The sequence below is a fragment of the Phragmites australis genome, chromosome 9, assembly GCF_958298935.1.
Source record: "Phragmites australis chromosome 9, lpPhrAust1.1, whole genome shotgun sequence".
NCBI lineage: Eukaryota > Viridiplantae > Streptophyta > Magnoliopsida > Poales > Poaceae > Phragmites > Phragmites australis.
The window spans coordinates 15,477,161-15,483,791 of NC_084929.1; the positions used below are offsets into that span (position 1 = coordinate 15,477,161).

General features: G+C 47.6%; 1 pseudogene; it reads left to right on the forward strand.

The window, feature by feature from the left end:
• Positions 1 to 421: 421 nt before the first annotated feature.
• LOC133928018 (uncharacterized) lies at positions 422 to 2,251 on the forward strand (annotated as a pseudogene).
• The last annotated feature ends 4,380 nt before the right edge of the window (positions 2,252 to 6,631 follow it).

Here is a 6,631-nt window from a genome sequence, read left to right on the forward strand (position 1 = left end):
AGAAACACCGCAACAATCACAAAGAGTGCACAGTTAGTACACTTGAAAAAAGGACTGCATGTTTGGATTATGCAAGTTAATAGCTCAATTTTTACTGATTTTTAAGTGATTTGTTCGTGTGCAGGCATACGTGGAAAATCTAGAAAAGGAAGTTCGCCGGCTGGTGGATGAGAACTTGAAGCTCAAGAAGCAGTGCAAAGAGGTACTGAAATTAAATTGCACACCTCTACCTCTCTAGTTACTTTGCTGATGCAAGTCACAATTGGTCTTATTTGCTTCACATCGTCTCTTAGTTTAACATTTACTCTGCTTCTTATACATGTTTTCTTGAATACTAGTGGCTAGGTTAATGAATTAAGATATGCATGTTTGTTATAGCTTCAATTTAGATCTGCATGTTTTCTTGTCATTTTACTAGATAATGGGTTCTTGGGAGGAGCAAGTTAGGCAATTTTTTTAAGAGGAGGAAGAAGAGGACAATGAGTTATTCCTTTTACTGGTTCCTGCTTTACTTTTATGCCTACAAGAAGAGAAAAGGCCCGTCCACACCTCCTCTCTTCCTGGTGCTAAAAAGGTTAAGGAAATCCTAGAAGGGCACGAGATTTGGTGTAGAGTTGAGTTCCGCATGGAGCCGGAGATATTTAGAGCCACGTCAAATTTTCTTAGAAGGGAGAATTTGTTGCATGACACACGAGGTGTTGCTGTTGAGGAGCAGCTTGGGATGTTCATGTTCATGCTCTCACATAATGCTAGCAATCAGAGGCTACAAAAAGCTTTTCAACACAGCGGGGAAACAATCCATAGGAAAATAATAGAAGTTTTCAATATAATTCCTGCCTTGACTCAAAAATTTGTGAAGCTCCCAAGTTCAATCCAAACTCATACGAAAATTGCAACAGATCCTCATTTTATGCCCTTTTTTCAGGTGAGCCATATACTAAACACATACCTTTCCCCAAGCTTTTCTTTCCTTGAGTGCCAAGTCCTTAATTTCTTTCCTTGCGTGCAGAATTGCATTGGTGCCATCGATGGGACACATATACCAATCACCATTGCAGAAGACAAGGCCCCTCCCTATAGGAATAGGAAAGGAACTCTGTCTCAAAATGTTATGTTAGCTTGCGACTTTGATCTTAACTTCACATTCATTTCATGTGGATGGGAAGGGTCTGCATCAGATGCAGGGGTCCTTAGATCTGCTCTTAGCAAGGGATTTCATGTGCTGGAGGGGAAATTCTATCTTGTAGATGGTGGGTACGCAAACACACCATCCTTTATTGCCCCCATATAGAGGAGTTCGATACCACCTCAGTGAGTTCAGGAGGCGTGTTCATCTCAAAGTGGTTATGATAACTATAGAGAATTGTTCAACCATCATCATGCAATACTTCGCATCCACATAGAGAGGGCCATTGGTGTTCTAAAGAAGCGGTTTCCGATTCTAAAAGTAGGCACATTCTATCCCATAGAGTCTCAGATTAAGATTCCAGCTGCAGCTGTTGCATTTCACAATATAATTAGAGGGCAAAACGGTCAAGAAGGGTGGCTAGATGACCAACCAACTAATATCTCACCAGTCGACTATGTTGATGTTCCGGAGGGTGATGACAACTACCCAAATGACTTGGAGTCAAGTGATGGAAGTACTCTCAGAGATCAGATCACACTACAGATGTGGGCTGCCTACAATAATTATTTCAACATGATGTCTTGTAAAGTAGTATGGTACCTCTACTATGTGTAATGGATGCTTAAAGTAGTAGTACTCACTAGTTTGCTTATGATTTGATATGTAGGAGACATCATTATACTTTGATATGTCTTTTTTTTAAATGCTGGACATGCTGTCTTTTTTTTTAATGCTGGACATGCTGTCTTTTTTTTAATGCTGGACATGCTGTCTTTTTTTTAATGCTGGACATGCTGTCTCTTTTTTTAATGCTGGACATGCTGTCTTTTTTTTAATGCTGGACATACTGGACGTTCTTTTCATAGAATTGATATGTCAAAAGAAGTCTCAAAGGCTGCATGGAACTCCACAGCTAAGAAATGTCTTGTTGATATATTACATGACCATAACAACAACCCAAAGTTCAAAGGGCAAAATAGTTCTGTATCAGAGGGTTGGAGGAGTATCACCATCAAGTTCAATGAGAGGTTCCCTATAGCACATTTCACAAAGCAACAACTACAAGAAAAGGAGAAGGAACTTAAAGCAAGCTATAAATCAATAAGGGATGCAAAGAAATAGAGTGGTACGGGTTGGGATGATTCTATGGGCATGATCATTGCTGAACCAAAAATCTGGGATAAAATTATTAACGTAAGACATTTAATCTCTCTAGAAATAGTAATCTTGTAATCTTTTTGGTACTAATTACATTGTTATGTTGCATAGGATCACCCCAAAGTGAGGAAGTTCCGCCAAAAGCCTTTTCCTCTCTTTAATTACTTGGCATCTCTATATGAAGGTAAAATTGTTCCTTATACTATGTAATATTATGTAAGAAATATGCTGTTGTTCCTTACTGTTATATCTGGATAATACTTCTGCTTCCATCAACTGTGCTTAGTAAATGAGTATAATGTGCTTAGCACATTACAGTGCTGTTGTTCCTTACTCTTTAATTTCTTGGTTGTTCTTTTTTTGGATTCTCCTGTGGCACTGTAATGTGTGATACTTTTTAGTGCATGAATGAACGAGGCATCATGTCTCATATTAAAGATCATGGAAAGTAGAGAACCTGTTCAATAGAGTTAAGACCAATATGATCCTCGTGAAACCAGTCCTCTCAAATTCAGCACTGTATCATTTCAACTTGTTTTTTGGCTTCTGGATCAGGATAAGGCCTACCACATGTGCAATAGGAACCTTTGAAGTTATGGTTATAAGAATTTGCTTGATTCTCTTAATTATGATCGTCGTTTTATCAGTTTTATAGTTTTTTGGTTACTTTAAACATTTCTTGTGATGTTGATTTTACAGTTTTACAGTTACTTTAAACATATCAGTTTTATCAATTTTACAATTTTTTTGGTTACTTTAAACATTTCTTGTTCTGCTGAATTAACAGTTTTACAGTTTTTTGTGCTGCTAATTTTTGCTTTGGAATAGGAAGCATTGCTATGGGAGATTTAAATTTGACATCAACTGAGCGAGTGGAACCTCCAAATAAAAGAAGTACCTCCGAACAGAGCATACAACACGTGCCCCTGCCTCTGAACACGTGCATACAAATCCATTTGCTTCAAGTTTGGATGGTCAAGGGACATCAAATCAATATATTGAACCCAATGAAGCTCAATGTGCACCATCCGATCATAATTTAGGACATCAAGAAGGTGATAGTGGGAAAAAGTGCAAGCAAAGTCAAGTTGCAGTTGTTCTTGGAGACTACTTGGACTAAAAAAGGAACAAACAGAAAAAGTTATGGAAAATCTGAATGAAAAGAGAAGGCGTGAAGATGATTATTCCATTGAAAAGTGTATCGATAACTTGGAAGCCATGGAAGAATTAACCGATGAAGAGAAGGCAGACGCATTGGTGGTCTTCGAAAGTGAGGTGAATAGACAAATATGCATCAAAACCAAGAATCCAAATGTACGATTAATCTGGCTGAAGAAGAAAATTACTCCATAGTTATGATCCTTTCAAGCTGTATGCACAGGTTGGAAATGCAGGCGCTTGCATTAGGGGATGGGCTACTTCACCATGTCTTATAAATGTTGTTTTGAAGATATAATGTTATAATCCATTTAGTCCCTCAGTAGCAGAATATTGTTGTTTTTGCAGATCAATTGTCTTCAGAAGTTCATTCATATTTAGGTGAACTATCGTTAGAAGATTCCATGCTAAGGCAGAATATTCACAGTGTAGTGCTGACCACTAGCTATTTTGGAAAGCAAAGTTTTGAAGTGATATTCTGTAACAGAAGTTTAGTCTTTAATCTTGCGTTCTTGCCACATTTCACGTTTATTTGGATGCTATAAATTGATACGTACATACTTCTTATTCTGGTTTGGCAACCATCATGGGCTGCAGCTTGATGTTATGGGGAGGGTTGGAAATGCACCCCCGTCTGGTCCTGTCGTCATCATCCCGCTTTTTAGCGAGTGCAGCGGGGAGGGCCCGCCAGGCAGCCACCGAGCAACCCCACATGCCCGTCCGGCCAGAGCAAGCCTGATACGGTAGGGTGGCAGGCGATATGCCTCGAGCCCTGCGACATTATCCCGAGGCGCGCCGGATGACGTGCGATGGGACCTGCCGCATTAAATGTTCCCATGCCTAACTGCCAGGGAGTGGCAGGGGCTGACAGCAGGCGTGGGGGAGAGTTTGGAAGTGACAGGCCATGCTCGCTCTTAAATGCAGCATCGGGCCTCTCACCAGTTGACATCTCACCGCCGAGCCCTTGCGGGATCCACCGGCAAGGGGCTTCACAAGTCCTCGGGGAACTTTGGGTTCTCGGGGACTACTGTTCATAGCCCCGAGCACCCTCTCCCGGATATGCCTTTTCTTGATCCTCGGGGAACTCGGGTACTTGGGGACCACTATTCATGGCCCCGAGTGCCCTCTCCCCGAACTGTGTCTGCTCGGGTCCTCGGGGAACTCGGGTACTTGGGGACCACTGTTCATGGCCCCGAGCACCATCTCCCGGAACTTGGATTTCTGGACCTTGGGGAACCCGGGTACTCGGGGACCACTATTTATGGCCCCGAGCGCCCTCTCCCGGAACTTGGTCTTCTCGAACCCCGGGGAGATAATCCCCGAGGGTGGGCACCACATGGCACTTTGCTGTCTAGGCCTCGGGACTCGGGGACCCCCGGTTCCCATGTCACCGATAGCAGCCCCCGGGCCCTTTAGCAGGCGATGGCCTAGAGACTGCGGATGGGGCCCTTATTTCTTCGAGGCCAATCCCAGCATCGAGGCCACGTGGCCTATTCTCAGGCGCTAGAGTTTTGCTGTGTTCGTAGTCTTTCTGGCCCAGGCTTTTGGTACGGCCCAAGCGGGAAACCGAAATGACGCGTGTCCTTCTGACTTCCGAGGAGAGTGATAACGAAGCGGGAGGCACGCATGGCATCCGTGCGGATCGAAGGTAGTGCGCCTGGCAACCGCACGGATCGAGGAAGATTCACCTGGCAACCACGCCGATCGTGGGGAATGCACCTCGTAGGATGCGCCGTGGAAAGTGCTGTCTGAAATCCCTAGGATATAAAAAAGGAGAGGGGGAGCGAACCGTTGCCTCTCACGTCATTCTTGCGATAGCCGCCTCCTGTCTTCTTCTTCTTCCTTGCGCCCCGGGAGTTCTCACCCTGTTCAGCCCGCAGCGCACCCTTCTCCTCAACCCCTCCAGCACACTCCTCCCCCCCAAGAAATGCTGAGGGCAGGAAGCAGCCGCCGGGACACGTTGAGCTCCGATAGCGTTCTGCCGAAGTCCCGCATTGTGAATGAGGAGGGGGCGGAGAAAGTCCGCAAGCTGATGGGCCCACCGGCCAGCGGGAGACATCGGTGGTGACGCCGGTGAACTTTACACCCTCCACGCACCGGCCGAAGCAGATCATCATCTTTGTGTTCTTCGTCGCCGCTGGACTGGTGCCGCCGTTTTCGACGTTCTTCCTCAAAGTGCTGGACACATTCGGCATCCAGCTGGCCCACCTGAGCCCGAACTCGGTGGTGATGCTGGCGATCTTCGCGCACTTCTGCAAGATGTTCGTGGGAGTGCCGCCGTCGGTCGCTCTGTTCTGGCATTTCTTCGTCCTCTGAGCGGCTGGGAACAGGAAAGGATTCGGCGAGGTGGAGGTGGTCGGCTGCTGCAACTTTCACCTGCGGGAAGGGGCTCGGCGAACTCTACATCACGCAAGTGCTACGCAGCAAATGGGAGGACTGGCGCCGGGACTGGGTCTACGTCGACGTCAGCCCCCATGACCGCCTCACGCTACCCAAAGCGTCGGTGGAACCCCACAGGCAGACCTGGGAGGCGGCCCCGTGGAGGATGAGCGCCTGCGCCCGGTGCTGAACCGCATCGACGACCTGCGCCGGGCGGGGCTGACTTCGCTGATGGTGGTCGCCGACTACCTGCGCCACCATCTGGCCCCTTTGCGGGAGCAAGCCCGCTTTGCCTGGATGTACACCGGCTCGGGCGACCTGACGAGGACCCACATCGGCCCGGACGGGGACCTCGACGAGGGGGCGCTGGCAACCCTACTGAAGGTGGTGACCGGCATCGATGACCTCGTCCGAGCGGTCCTGACCCGAGAGGAGCTGGCACTCCACGTGGACCTAGGCCGTACGATGCTGCAGGCGTCCATGCCAGAGTTCGACGCCCAAGGTCTGGTGGATCGTCTGGGGCGCAGGAACCTCGGGACCATACAGATCCCTAGGGTGGATGACAACGGAGGGTGGGGCACCGCCAACGAAGGTAGCAGGCCGGCGGCTCGAGGAGACAACAGAAAGTGTCCCCGGGTATACGTCCCTCAGCCGTCTTCATCGTCGTCGCCGTCACCTCCGCGACTACGGCCGGCGGCCGGCGGCGCGACGGAGGGTTGCCGAGGTGGCCAATCTTCGGGAGCGGAGTCCGGGACGGAGGCCAGATCTAGGGCGCAGCAGCCCGAGGGCCAGGGCCCGGCTGGCAAT